Consider the following 15,808-nt stretch of genomic DNA (forward strand, 5'->3'; position numbering starts at 1 on the left):
ATGCTGCAGAGAGATCCAGGAGAATCAGCAGGGAGTAGTGACCATTAGATTTGGCTGTTAGTAGATCATTGGAAACTTTAGTGAGTGCAGTTTCACTAGAATGTAAAGAGCGGAAACCGGGGGGCGTGGCCTAGCTCTTGATGTGAGAGGTCGGGTGGCAGTGCCTCTCCACCACCATTAGCTTCAATTATCCTGCACAGAGCCTGAACCAGCCAAATCCCTTATCAGGAACTGCTGTCTGAGGGTCCCGGGAGTCAGAGGCGAGCTTCTGCCAGACTCAGAGAGTCCAACATGGGCCGCAAAAGGCAGAAGGATGCCGGGGCCTGCAGCAGTGCCTCAGCCCAAGATGGCACCGAGACAGAGGAAGAGGCGGGAAGGAGGAACACAGCCTATGCACGGAGGCTGGAGGCTTCAGCACGGCTGCACAGGTATGCGAGGGGCATGAAGGCAGATGAAGAAGGAAGTGAAGGCAGTGAGAAGCATGGAGATGAGAAGGAAGATGGTGAGGAGATGCCTGTGCCTGTGCTACATAATGAACAGCAGGAGGAGGGGGATGGTGACACTGTGCTGGCAGCTGAAAGTTCAGATGAGGCAGAGCCGACTCTGCGAGATGTATTCCAGGCTGTCTTATACTGCAAGACTGCTTTAACTGCTCTGACAAAGCAGGTGAATGGTTTGAAAGCCGACTTGGGAGGCATTGAGGCTTCTATGCAGAAAGTTACAGCCAGATTGACTGAGGTGGAGGGCAGAGTTGGTGTAACAGAAGATCATTTAACCTCAGTGCAAAAGACGCAGCAACAGCACACTCAGAGGATCACGGTAGTGGCTAACAAAAACGATGACCTGGAAAACCGGTCACGCAGGAACAATTTGCGTATTGTGGGCATCCCTGAAAGAGCTGAGGGTGCTGACCCCACGACCTTTGTTGAAACCTGGCTGCTGGGAAAGTTTGGGTCTAATATCCTGTCGAGGGTGTTTGCTGTGGAGCGTGCCCATCGAGTGCCCATGAGACCCCCAGTGCCTGGAGAGGGCCCTCGTACGATGTTAGCCAGAATCCTGAACTGCAGAGACCGGGACACTATCTTACGTAAGGCCAGAAAATTGACAGATTTTACCCTGGAGGGCAAACGCATTGAAATATACCTGGATTACTCGGCTGAGGTGCAAAAGCTGCGGCTACGGTATGGTGAAGTGAAGAAACAGCTCCGCTCTTTGAATGTGAAATACTCTACAATTTATCCTGCCAAATTAAGAGTGGAAGCCTTTGGAAAGGTCAATTTTTTCCCGTCACCGGTAGAGGCCGCCTCGTGGTTGGAGCGGAACCGGAGCAAATTGAGAGAAGCTGAGGACTCGGCACGGTGAATGCACGACCCTGCTATCCTGACCACTGGACAGGGTTGTGGCTCTGCATTGCTCTGCGAAACCGCAGAGGAGGGGGAGAAACCCCCGCTGGGATCTACGTTTTATAGTTTTATAGTTAATTTGTTTGATTAATGGTTCGGGACTATGCATACTATTGATTATGTGGTGGAGAGACTGCCAATGCTGGAGGAGGACACGGCGCATGTTGATATGCGGTATACTACGATGTTGCTCAGGTTCTTTGAGCTCCCACTCTCACGTTGGGAAGAGAGTGACAAGAGAAGGGTGGGGGGAGGGGGTGGGGGGAGGGGGAGGGAGGGGGGGAGTTGGATGGGTTGGATTTGCGGGAAAATGGGGTTGCTTATGCTGTTTGACCTGGTATGCTTGGGAACAAAATGGAAAGATGTTACTTGATGATGGTGGATTGTTTTTTCTAATGCACAATGAGTAACCGTACGGTTCGGATTTTAAGTTGGAATGTACGTGGTATATCTGACAGGATTAAGAGGGCAGCAGTTCTGAATCACATCAGATCTTGTGATCCTATGATTGCGTGCTTACAGGAGACCCATCTCACTAGAGATACTAGGCACTGGCTATCGAGAGGGTGGATGTTAAAGACATATCATTCCACTTATTCCTCGTACTCCAGGGGGGTGTCAGTCTTAATACACAAAAACGCACATTATGAAGAGCTGGCAGTGCAAGTAGACAGTGAAGGGCAGTATGTATGGATTGCGTGCAGATTGTATGGACACAAAATGATTTTAGTGGCTTTATATATCCCTCCACCTTATTCTAAAAAGGAACTTCAAGCAGTAATGGACTTGACGGCCAGATGGGGGGAGGCTCCGATGTTGATTATGGGAGATGTTAACAACACCATGAATGATTACTGGGATAAAGTACGTCCGGCAGGTATGGAAGCTGGACGGGACGGAATGACTGCATTTGGCACCTACGTGGGGGAGCTGGGGCTGGTGGATCTGTGGAGAGTACGAAATGAGGGTAAGAGGACCTTCTCGTGTCATTCCGCTACACACAGAACACTGTCAAGGATAGACCTGGCTTTTGGGGATACTGCTATGGATGGGATGGTTGGGGAGGTGGAATACCTACAGAGGACTCTATCGGATCATAGTCCTATGGTTGTCGCGCTTCTAGTGGGATCTGCTCAGGGTCAGAGGGGAGGTTGGCGTCTTCACCCGACGTGGCTTAAAGTGGTGGATATGGGTGGCATAACCAAAGAACTAGAGCACTTCTTCCAAGTGAATGAAGGGAGTGCTGAGGCCACAGTGGTGTGGGAGGCTATGAAGGCATTTACGAGGGGACTCTTTATAAGTGAGATCTCACGGTGTAAGACCAAAACTAAATTGGCAGATCAACAAATAAAGGATGACTTGACAAGGGCAGAGGCAGACATGATTTTGGCACCAACGAGTGTAGCTCACAATAGACTAAAATTGGCACAGGAGGCAGTTAATAAACTGCACATGATGCAAGCTGAGAGGAAAAGGGCATTTCAGCAAGCCCAATTCTTTGAGGAAGGAGAGAGAGTGGGTCACTTGTTGGCGGTGATATCTGCGGCACAGAGGGAGTCTTCCAGGGTGTACAGGTTGAGAGACCAAACGGGGACGACTCTGACAGACACAAAGGACATATTGGAGGTCTTCAAGGAATATTACATGGCACTGTACAATTCAAGAGTACGGGACACGGAGGGGGCCGTAGAGGAATTTTTGGAAGGCATCTCACTGTCTAAATTGTCTGAGGAAGATAGGATGAGGTTGGATGAACCTGTGAGTGTGGAGGAGGTGGAATGTGCAATTCTGTCTATGCCCAATAACAAATCACCGGGTGCTGATGGTCTACCTGGGGAGGTGTACAGGGAGCTGGTGGAACTGCTAGCTCCAAAATTGAAATCTGTGTTTGATGAGGCTTTGGTGAAGGGGGCGTTACTGAGATCAATGGAGGAAGCGGTGATAGTGGTTCTGCCAAAGGAGGGGAAAGACCCCATGGATGTGGAGTCGTATAGGCCCATATCGTTGTTGACAACGGATGTCAAAATACTCGCTAAGATCCTGGCCACCCGGCTCACCGGGGTTGCGCATACTGTTATTCACGAGGACCAGTCGGGCTTTATGCCCAACCGCTCCACAGCTGTTAACTTGAGAAGATTATTTCTTAATATGCAGCTGCCTGCTGATAATGGTGGCGGGAGAATAGTGATGTCATTGGACGCTAGAAAAGCATTTGATAGCGTGGAATGGAAATATTTATGGAAAATCATGGAAATAATGGGATTTGGCCCCGCATTCATGGCCTGGGTGAAGTTATTGTACTCATCCCCAAGGGCGGTAGTTAAGGTGAATGGTGAACGGTCCGGGATGTTTGACTTACATAGGGGCACAAGGCAGGGGTGCCCGCTGTCCCCGCTATTGTTTGCGGTGGCAGTGGAGCCCCTGGCGGCCAAAATAAGAGCTGAGAGAGGAGTGGTCGGATTTAAATTTGGGAGGCTGGAAGAAAAAATATCACTGTATGCCGATGACATCCTGTTATTTCTGGAAAATGCAGGAGAGACATTGGGGTGCACGATGGATGTAATTAAACACTTTGGGAGCATTTCGGGACTGGAGATAAACTGGCACAAGTCTTATGTCATGGCTGTAGATAGACCAATAAAAGCGGAGGAGATAGATGAGAGGGGGAAGCAGCTCCAGCTGGTTTCACAATTTAAATACCTTGGGATATAGGTGGCGCTTCCATTGACACGATTCACGGATCTGAATTTAGTTCCTCTGCTAGAGAAATTTAAAAAGAAAATAGGCGCATGGTGCCAATTGGCTTTGACGGTGACGGGTAGAACTAACCTGATTAAGATGGTCCTTATGCCACAACTAATGTACGTTTTGCACAACTCACTGATATGGCTACCAAAAAAACGGTTTCAGGGTATTGATTCTATCTTCAGATCCTTGATATGGGGCAAGAGGCAGGCAAGGATTAAATTGGGAACGCTGCAAAATGGGAAGGAGGAGGGAGGATTGGCCGCACCCAATCCCTGGGTCTATTTCTTGGCAGTACAGGGCCAGCATGTCAGGGGATGGAGAGAACCCGATTGTGGAGGGGCAGCTTGCCGGGTGCTGGTACATGTGTCGGGGAGACGCCCACTGGTCCAGGCGTTAGAGGATGGTACCTTTAAGAAATTGGGAGCAATATATCCTACTTTAGGCTTGACTCAGAAGGTATGGGACACTATTAAAAAGATCAGGAGGGTGGACGGGCTGACTAAGTACTCACCGGTGTTGGGCAATGAACATCTGCCGGAACTTAATAAGCTGTGTCAAATGGGCAATTGGAAGGCGCAAGGAGTGAGATATGTGTGCCAGCTGCAGAGTGGAACGGACCTGAAGACCTTTGAGAAATTGAGAGAAGAATTTGATTTGCCTTTGGTATGGGGATTTCAATACTATAGGCTTCGACATGCTTGGAGGGCACAGTGTGGATTGGGAGCCATGACGGTTCAGGGTGACATTGTACTAGACTCTGTATGTATGAAGGGAGGGACGAGGGGAGTCATATCGAGCTTATATCATGACCTACTGCACTCCTATCTGGGGGGAAATCACTTCATTGCAAAGAGTAAATGGGAAAGGGAGGTGGGTACCCTCACAACAGAACAATGGGAGGCAATTCTAGAATATGTCCCGAAGATCTCTCTAAGCGAGCAGGCACGGATTTCCCAATTATACATAATACATAGGACATACAAAACACCGCTGCGCCTGTACAAGGCGGGCTTGAGGGGAGATTCCAGTTGCCCTAGATGTGGCACGGACCAGGCCGGACTGCTACACATGCTATGGTCATGCCCACGGCTAGTGGCTTATTGGTTGGTCGTTGTTAACAAAATTGAGAGGGCTTATACATGTACAATTGACAGAAACCCGGTGCTGTGTGTTTTGGGGGAGGTGGATGGAATACCTGTCTCAGAACATTACAAAGTGGCGATAGCGCGATTGCTATATGTGGCACGCAAACTAATAGCACGAAAATGGACAGATTCGGAACCCCCCACTAGGAGGGAATTTATTGCTCAGACACGTACGGTAATGCATTTAGAGGAAAGCATTTACAGGCGGAGGCATGGAGAGAGAACTTTTGGGAAAATATGGTCCGCATGGATGGCGGTAATATGATTGTCAATGTTCCCAGGTATGCCCGGCATAAGGAGTATTGGCGGGAGGGGGGAGGGGGGAGAGGGTTTTAACTGTATTACTACACGTTATGTGAATTGTTATATGTATATTGATAACTGTTTGCTGTAAATTTTTGAAACCTAAATAAAAATAATTGGTTTAAAAAAAAGAGCGGAAACCAGATTGTAAAGGGTCAAGAAGGGAGTTATCTGAGAGATAGCGTATTAGACAGGAGTGGACCAGTCCTTCCAGGAGTTTAGAGATAAAGGGAAGATTGGAAACAAGTCTGTAGTTAGCAGCACAGTTCTGGTCGAGGGATGTTTTTTTAAGTAATGGATGAATGCTGGTGTGTTTAAAAAAGGAGAGAAAAATACAAGATGAGAGGTAGAGATTGAATATTTTAGTTAGGTGAGTGGTGACAGCTGGAGAAAGGGACTGAAGGAGATATGAGAGAATAGGGTCACTGGTGCAGGTGGTAGAGCGAGAGGAAGCAAGGAGCCTTGTCACTTCTTCAGTGACTGGTTCGAAGTCAGAAAATGAGCAAGATGCAGTGTGGGAGGGAGGAGCATGCATAACATTTAGTGATTGAGAGAAAATTTCCTGTCGGATATGGTCAATTTTTTCTTTGAAATAATTGGCCAGATCATCAGTGCTGAGGTTGGTGGTTGGGGCCTGTGCTGTTTGATTAAGGAGAGAGTGAAAAGTGTCAAACAGGTGTTTAGGATTATTGGACCCTGAGATGATGAGGTTGTTAAAGTAGGTTTGTTTGGAGGGGTGAAGAGCGGAGTTATAGGTTTTAAGCGTAAATTTATAATGGAGGAAATCTTCGGCCAGATTAGATTTTGTCCATAGCCGTTCGGCACACCTGGAGCACCGCTGGAGAAAACGTGTTTGCAGCATGTTCCAGGGTTGTCGCCATCTGTGCCGAGTTGTTCTCTGTGTAGGAGGTGCACCTTCACCCAGGGCGCATTGCAATGTTTCGTTTTAATGCTTCAGTGCAGAGTCAGGGCATGAGAGGGAGGAGATTGGGGCCAATGATGATTGCAACGTTTTCATAAATTTCTGGGTGTTAATGCCATGTATATTTCTATAAGTGTGGAAAGTGGGGGTGTCTTGAGCAGGGTGACAGTTCTTGACAGAGAATGAAAGAAGGTTGTGATCAGAGAGCGGAAGAGGAGAGTTAGTAAAGTCATGTATTGAACAGAGCCGGGTGAATATCAGGTCAAAGAGTATTTCCATCTTCATGTGTAGGGGAATTAGTAAGCTGTGAAAGGCCGAAGGAGGAAGTTAGCGATAAAAGATGAGCGGCAGATGGGGAGAGGGAATCGCCTATTGGGATGTTAAAGTCTCCCATGGTGAGGGTGGGGATGTCATAGGCGATACACAACTGCCACTCGCAGGGAGAAGGGCCGGTAGAGTCTGACTGTGTGGGCCTCAAAAGAAGGGAAGATAAGTGAGGGTACTGAGGATATAACCTGAAAAGTACATTTTATTTAAAGGAGCAGACCAACACCAATTATTACCAGTTGCCTTTCCTGTATGTACTGATCAAGAAAGATTGTCATGAGACCCTAGGGACACTCATCTACCATAAACCTTCAAGCACTAATAAACTATTGAAGTGGGATAACTACCACCCCATCCCCATAAAAAGAGGAAAACCCAAGGGCCAATTTTTACGGTTGAGAAGGTACTGCTCGAGTGTCACAGATTTTAATATACAGGCAATAGACCTGAACAACAGATTGAGGGATGAAGGGTACTCATGGTACATTTTGGATTCCGCATCATCGTTTGCAGAAAAATGGGAGAGAGAGAGACACTCCTCCATACCAATCCAAGAGACCAAGAAGAAGATTGGACAACACGAATAAGAAAAACTTACGACAATCAGAGTGACTGTATCTTTTATATCCTCTTATCCTCAGAAAACACTGGGATATACTTGTGGTCGACTCGGACCTGAGGGGTGCTGTGGTATCTACTCCCACAATAAATTTCAGAAAGGGTCGGTCAATTAGGGACCATTTAGTGCATAGTTTCTACTGCACTTGCACCAAAGTGGATTTGGCTAGATAGAAGAATCTGTGGCTTCTTTAGATCTGGAGAACGTTGTACATATAATTGGATGAGACCATGTAAATCTTTCTCAAGTTCCTCCATGGTTAAAAAATGTTTCCAGTGGGATTATTACAACTGTAAAACCTCAGGACTAGTAGATAAGGCCACATGCATCCGCCCCCTAGAATATATAGACAAGATCAAGAGGGTGTCTAAGAGGAGAGTAGGGGAGCATTTGGGCGATATACGCCATGGTTGGTAGATCCCATTAGTGAGATACAAGAACAGTGCACATTGAGATGAAACCGGAGACATCTCCTTTTGTATCATTGTGGTGGTTAAATCCAATGTGAGAGGAGGTGATCGCAATAGATGTATCCTCAAAAAAGAAAGTAAGTGGATTTTTAGGCTGGATTCAAATTTCCTATACCTGTTTAGTGTGAATACAGTCCCATTCTGGATTATAATTTTAGATTGTATACTCTACTCATTGCTAGTCAGTTCCCTGTGAATGGGGTTTAAATATTGTGTCTGAGCTTCTATATCAGAATTATTACTTATCAATTATATTCCACTTATACTATTTCATAATTAACAAGTGTGGTAATGCTTTTGTATCTCCAATTATGTAATAGGAGTCAAATTGGACCATTTAGGAATATACTGTGGGCCATCATCCCATTTTTTATGTAGTGATAAAGTAGATCTACACGCCTATTGCATGATGGGAGGATGTGCAATACTTGTTTTTCGTCTCCCATGATGCTGATCTCAGAGAGAGGATTTTTCTATGTTTGCGATATGCAATCCAAAACCATTATACGCTCCGGCGTGGAACGCATGCTTCCAGACATGCGCATTCGCAGATAGGAGACCGTGATGCACTCCGGCATGGAACGCACATGTCCGGCATGTTTGAGCTTTCTTTTTGCCCTTTGTTTTGTGCTGAATTGTGGGGAATACTTGAGAATTTATTTTTGTTCCATCTGTCTTTAGTTGATCCCACTGATGCATCAGATAAGTCCTCAGAGAATTATAATTAGAGGAACCCATGGACACATTAGGATTTGTGAAGCTGACCTCCGCTCTCCTCTATTTCTTTAGAATTTATTGTGTGATCTGTATTTCAAAACAGAAGCTCTTGGTTTGTTTCATTTCCATGTGTAAATTGAATTTGACTCGTAGTCTTTAATATCTCTTTCAAACTTAGTTTTTTTGATGTCTGAGATCCATCCTCCAGACTTTGTAAATTCTTTTGCATATTTTGTTCGAGTTTTGCATCCCAAAAGTCTTCTACACTAGGCGGAAAACTTTCACTGAGTTTTTTTCAAGAAACAAATATCAAACGCAACGTGACTTGTTTATCCTATAAGGCTGTGTGCCCACTATGCGTTTTTTAAGCGTTTCCGTAGCGGCAGTTCCGCTGCAGAAGCGCTTAAAAAACGCTTGGTAGAAGGTCTGCCATGTTCCCCAAAGATAATCCGCATGTGCTGTGCACATGCTGCGAAAATTTCCGCTGCGGATTATCATTGCGGAAAAATCCGCAGCACTATCAATTATTTTGCGGAATCGCTTCGTTTTTGCCACCATTGACTTGCATTGGAACACAAGACATCCGCATCACTGCATCTGCAGATGCGGATACCATGCGGTTCAATGTGCGGATGGTACCCGGGTTTGGAGAAGAGGAGACTCTTCTCCGGACACGGGTACCATAGTACCTGTAAAAAAAAAAGAATAAAATAAAAAATATACATTATACTTACCTTCTCATGGCCCTTGGTCTCCATAGCAATCCGTCTTGGCTTGCCGGCAGCTCGCAATGGTCTTAAAAGGACTTACCATGACGTCATTTAGTCATGTGACGGGTCGCGTGACCCGTCACATGACTAAATGACGTCATGGCAGGTCCTTTTAGTCCACCGCGAGCTACTGGCAAGCCAGGACGCATCGGATAAAGACACCGGGGGCCATCAGAAGGTAAGTATAATATTTATTTTTTACCATTCTTTCGGTCACACTATATATGCCGGTTGCATGGATTTGTATACAGTGCTGGCCAAAAGTATTGGCACCCCTGCAATTCTGTCAGATAATACTCAGTTTCTTCCTGAAAATGATTGCAATCACAAATTCTTTGGTATTATTCTCTTCATTTAATTTGCTTGCAAGGAATAAACACAAAAGAGAATGAAGCAAAAATCAAATCATTGATCATTTCACACAAAACTCAAAAAATGGGCCAGACAAAAGTATTGACACCCTCAGCCTAATACTTGGTTGCACAACCTTTAGCTAATTAACTGCGAACAACTGCTTCCGGTAACCATCAATGAGTTTCTTACAATGCTCTGTTGGAATTGTAGACCATTCTTCTTTGGCAAACTGCTCCAGGTCCCTGATATTTGAAGGGTGCCTTCTCCAAACTGCCATTTTGAGATCTCTCCACAGGTGTTCTATGGGATTTAGGTCTGGACTCACTGCTGGCCACCTTAGAAGTCTCCAGTGCTTTCTCTCAAACCATTTTATAGTGCTTTTGGAAGTGTGTTTTGGGTGATTGTCCTGCTGGAAGACCCATGACCTCTGAGGGAGACCCCGCTTTCTCACACTGGGCCCTACCTTATGCTGCAAAATTTGTTGCTAGTCTTCAGACTTCATAATGCCATGCACACGGTCAAGCAGTCCAGTGCCAGAGGCAGCAAAGCAACCCCAAAACATCAGGGAACCTCCGCCATGTTTGACTGTAGGGACCGTGTTCTTTTCTTTGAATGCCTCTTTTTTTTTCCCTGTACACTCTATGTTGATGCTTTTTCCCAAAAAGCTCTACTTTTGTCTCATCTGACCAGAGAACATTCTTCCAAAATGTTTTAGGCTTTCTCAGGTAAGTTTTGGCAAACTCCAGCCTGGCTTTTTTATGTCTTGGGGTAAGAAGTGGGGTCTTCCTGGGTATCCTACCATACAGTCCCTTTTCATTCAGACGTCGACGGATAGTACGGGTTGACACTGTTGTACCCTCGGACTGCAGGGCAGCTTGAACTTGTTTGGATGTTAGTCGAGGTTCTTTATCCACCATCCGCACAATCTTGCGTTGAAATCTCTCATAAATTTTTCTTTTCCGTCCACATCTAGGGAGGTTAGTCACAGTGCCATGGGCTTTAAACTTCTTGATGACACTGCGCACGGAAGACACAGGAACATTCAGGTCTTTGGAGATGGACTTGTAGCCTTGAGATTGCTCATGCTTCCTCATAATTTGGTTTTTCAAGTCCTCAGACAGTTCTTTGGTCTTCTTTCTTTTCTCCATGCTCAATGTGGTACACACAAGGACACAGGACAGAGGTTGAGTCAACTTTAACCCATGTTAACTGGCTGCAAGTGTGAGTTAGTTATTGCCAACACTTGTTAGGTGCCACAGGTAATTTACAGTTGCTGTTAATTACACGAATTAGAGAAGCATCACATGATTTTTCAAAGGGTGCCAATACTTTTGTCCACCCCCTTTTTTAGGTTTGGTGTGGAATTATATCCAATTTGGCTTTAGGACAATTCTTTTTGTGTTTTTTTTCATTGAAGACAAATTAAATGAAGAGAATACCACCAAAGAATTTGTGATTGCAATCATTTTCAGGAAGAAACTGAGTATTATCTGACAGAATTGCAGGGGTGCCAATACTTTTGGCCAGCACTGTAGTGTGACCAAGTTGTCAAGCACTTTCCAAGTGATGCTAAAATCGCTTGGAAAGCACTTGACAACCCGCATGCGGAAATGCATGCAATAATGCTTCACTTCCGCTTGTCCCTGGCAGGAAAAACACATGTAAAATCCGCATGCGTTTTTCCTGCCAGGAAGATGCAGAAACGCTTATGAAAAATCTGGAGCTTTTCTGCATCGTGGGCACATAGCCAAAGGGTATGTGCCCACAATGCAGAAATGAAGCAGAAAATTTCTGCATGGTCTTGGCAGTCAAAAACACTTGCTGATTTTACATGTGTTTTTGCAGCGTTTTTACTTGCGGATTTGACTTGCGTCTTTCAAGTGCGTTGGGACCTCAAATCCGCATGCAGAAATGCACAAATAATGGACATGCTGCTGATTTGCCCGCAAGGAAAATCCACTGTGGAAAATTCCGCAGCATGGGCACAGAACATGCAGATTTTCAGTGGGGATCATGGGGCACGGATTACCAAGCGTTTTGCAAGCATTTACGCTGCGGTTAATCCGCATCAAAAACGCTTGAAAAACACATAGTGGGCACACAGCCTAAGGATTTTTTTAAATGTGGACATACGTCCTGTAAAGCATGCAACTATGTTAATAAAGCCGACACATTTGAAGAAAACCTAACGGGACAGCAATTTGCAATACACAGTTTCATCAATTGTAACACTATAGGGGTCATCTGTTTAATAGAGTGTATAGAGAGTTAATTACAATATGTGGGATTCACGTCTGATCCACTATAAACATGTATTAGAAGACATTTATCTGACGCAATCAATCCCACAGCATTAAACCTGTCTGTGGTTTCAAGACGCTTTTCATAAAAACATAAAGGGGATATCAGATCCTTCAGATATTAGGAATAGAAAAGGTTTATAAACCATTAAGAGGTGGAGATATGAAAAGAAAAATCTTAAATAGAAAGTCATATTTGATATTTAATTTACACACTAGAGCCCCACAGGGAATGAACATCGGACAGGATTAATATTACAGTACAATTAATTGTATTTGTCTTTGACTTCCAGTGATTTTATTGAATGTCTCATGCATGAGTTGTATGTGTGTATTGTAGAGATCTGAGATTGTGGGTTGTATGTAATCACCTAGGCAGGTTAACGATGCAACAATATTTTATTAATCACAGCCATGGAAAATGCAGCAATTCCAGGTAAATGGCCCAAAATACAGTTCTCTCAGTCCTTAAGTTCTCAACCTGGGATCAGTAGTTCCCCTGGCTTTGTATCAGGTGATGCCCACTGTCTCCCATCTTTTGGTTAGCCCACAGATTTCGTATCTCCAGCCAGTATAGTCTGTAGCCACAATCCATGATCCTCTAGACGACAGATGAAAGCACAGGTATCCAGTAGCCGCAGTCCTTCAATAGAGGTTAAATCCAAATGACATATCCACAACTGAAGCACGTTTATCCACTTTAGTTGATAACAAATCTTCAACACTCCATAAGCCATCCATCCACCAGCTCCAGAGCCACAGATCCTAACCCTCTTACATCCTTTCACCAACTCCCAAAGCTAAAACATGTCTCTCCTCTCCTTCTCTGGGGTCAGCCCCTTCCCAGCTCGGAAGTGATGACACCCTTTCCCTTAAGCATTTACTGTTCGCTAAAGCAATGATGAATATTCTAGAAGCCTTCATTTGAGACTGCTTGTAAGACCCCCTGTGGTGACAGCTACACTGTGTCTACAGTCTACACTCTCCTAATGAGATTATTGGCTGTTGGAACAATGGACTCTTGAGATAAAGATGAGATTAGTGGAATGCTGAACATTTTACAAATGACTCTTAAGGCCCCGTCACACTAAAGCCCCCGTCTCACATAGCGATATCGCTAGCGAGATCGCTGCTGTGTCACGGTTTTGGTGACTCACCAGCGACCTCACCAGCGATGTCGCTATGTGTGACACTTTGCAACGATCAGGCCCCTGCTGTGAGGTCGCTGATCGTTGCAAAGTGTCCTGGACCATTTTTTGGTCGTTGGCCTCCTGCTGGCCAGCACACATCGCTGTGTGTGACCAGCGGGACCAACGATCTGGCTGGTAACTATGGTAAACATCGGGTTACTAGGGGCACGCGCGCACTTAGTAACCCGCTGTTTACCATGGATACCACTCTGCTACGGTGCGCGGAGGCTCCCGCGCACCGTAGCAGAGTGGTATCCATGGTAAACAGCGGGTTACTAGGGGCACACGCGCACTTAGTAACCCGATGTTTACCATAGTTACCAGCCTGCTCCTGCTTGCAGCAGGCTGGTAATGGGAGCAGGACATCGTGGAACGATTCTTTCCACGATATCGCTGCTCCCCTGATCGCTGGTGATTCTGCCTGTTTGACAGCTCACCAGCGATGTATTAGCGATGCAGCAACGATCCCTGACAGGTCATATCGTTGTCGGGATCGCTGCTGCATCGCTTAGTGTGACGGGGCCCTTAGCGACGCTGCAACGATCCCGACAACGATACGACCTGTCAGGGATCGTTGCTGAGTCGCTATGTGGTCGCTGGTGAGCTGTCAAACAGGCAGGCTCACCAACGATCAGGGCAGCAGCGACATCGTGGAAAAAATCATTCCACAATGCCCTGCTCCTGGTTACCAGCCTGCTGAAGCAGGAGCAGGCTGGTAACTATGGTAAGCATCGGGCTACTAGGGGCACACGCGCTCCTAGTAACCCGTTGTTTATCATGGTTACCACTCTGCTACAGTGAGCGGGAGGTTACCGCTCATTTTAGCAGGCTCGTAACCATGATAAACAGCTTGTTACTAGGTGCGCATGTGCCCCTAGTAACCCGATGTTTACCATAGTTACCAGCCTGATCGCTGCTCCCGCTGGTCACACACAGCGATGTGTGCTGACCAGCGGGAGGGCAACGACCAAAAAATGGTCCAGGACACTTTGCAGCGATCAGCGACCTCACAGCAGGGGCCTGATCGTTGCAAAGTCTCACACATAGCGACATCGCTGGTGAGGTCGCTGTTGCGTCACCAAAACCGTGACACAGCAGCGATCTCGGTATGTGAGACGGGGGCTTTACATACTGACAAGTATGCAGAACTATATAAAACATAACAAGTAAATCACTAATAACACACTATAATAATATTGACGAAAATGGTCGTCCGTTCTGGAAAAATATCATAATCTTTAGTAGGTGGGCAGCTCCTTACATGTTTTACCATTTTCTTCCATACAATACAGGGTTAAATTGTCTGAGAAGTACTCTGTAATCAACAGAAACTCAGGCGTTCCAAAGGGAAAAATATAAAAGTATCACAGAGACCCACATGTTACAAATCAGGAATAAGCATTGGTTTCCTATGTCGGCACTTGGTGGTATGCCATCACAACAGTTTTTATGAATTTGCAAAAAATGTGAGGTTTTAACAATATAGACAATGCTGGAGAATCCATCTCTCCTCCTCTCTCTACTTGAACCTTGAAATGTCCCTGTGACGATACAGAGTAAAATCTTAATAAGCCATACGATTAGATTTGTTAAGTCAAGAGAAATACACTATCGTGTTGTGTTGACTTAGGCTATGTGCCCACGATGCAGAAATGAAGCAGAAAATTTCTGCATCTCCCTGGCTGAAAAAACGCATGCAGATTGTGCATGCGTTTTTCCTGCAGAATACATGCGGATCCTCATGCGGATTCACATGCGTTTCCGCATGCAGATTGACAAGCGCTTTCCAGGCGATAGCATCACTTGGAAAGTGCTTGTGACAACTAGGTCACACTGTATAAATCCATGCAAACAGCATGGATTTATACAGTGTGAACCGTAAAAATTAAAACAAATAAAGCTATACTCACCCCCGATGCCCCAGCGTGGCTGCAGCGCTCGTTCCTCTCTGCTTCCTGGATGCCGGCATATCGCGAGACAGAGCGGTGAAGGGCCTGCAGTCACATGACTGTGACGTCACCGCAGGTCCTCAAGCGATGCCGGCATTCAGAGAGAAGCCTTCGGAAAGGTGAATATAAACTTTATTTGTTATTTTATTCTTTTTTTACAGGTAGAATGGTACCCAGGTCTGGATGAGAGTCTTCTCTCCTCCAGAACTGGGTACCATCCGCACATAGAGACGCATAGAAGCCGCTTGTAAAAATGTACAGTCGCGGTTTCTATGCTTCTCAATGCAAGTCAATGGCGGGAGTTCCGCTGCGCTTCCGCAAAATTAAATGACATGCTGCGGATTTTTGTACGCAGCATAAACGCTGCGGAAAAATCCGCAGCATGTGCATAGAACATGCGGAATCCCCTTGGGGACCATGGGGTGCGGATTACCAAGCGTTTATGCTGCGGAAATTCCGCAGCATAAACGCTTGAAATACGCAACGTGGGCACCCAGCCTTACAAATGTATTTGTATTTCTCTTGCTGATCAATAAGGTATTTGTATAACCCTGAATGCTGAATTCTATTCGTATGGAAACAATCATGTTT

At 45.6% G+C, this 15,808-nt stretch overlaps 1 protein-coding gene across 1 annotated transcript in view; it reads left to right on the plus strand.

The window, feature by feature from the left end:
• The window catches only part of LOC141198626 (uncharacterized), a 30,057-nt gene that overhangs the window by 3,121 nt on the left and 11,128 nt on the right, over positions 1-15,808 (plus strand). The gene's annotated exons all lie outside the window — the stretch shown is intronic.

This window comes from Phyllobates terribilis, unplaced genomic scaffold, assembly GCF_046119375.1.
Source record: "Phyllobates terribilis strain yellow unplaced genomic scaffold, ASM4611937v1 Scaffold_98__1_contigs__length_5973952, whole genome shotgun sequence".
Classification (NCBI taxonomy): domain Eukaryota; kingdom Metazoa; phylum Chordata; class Amphibia; order Anura; family Dendrobatidae; genus Phyllobates; species Phyllobates terribilis.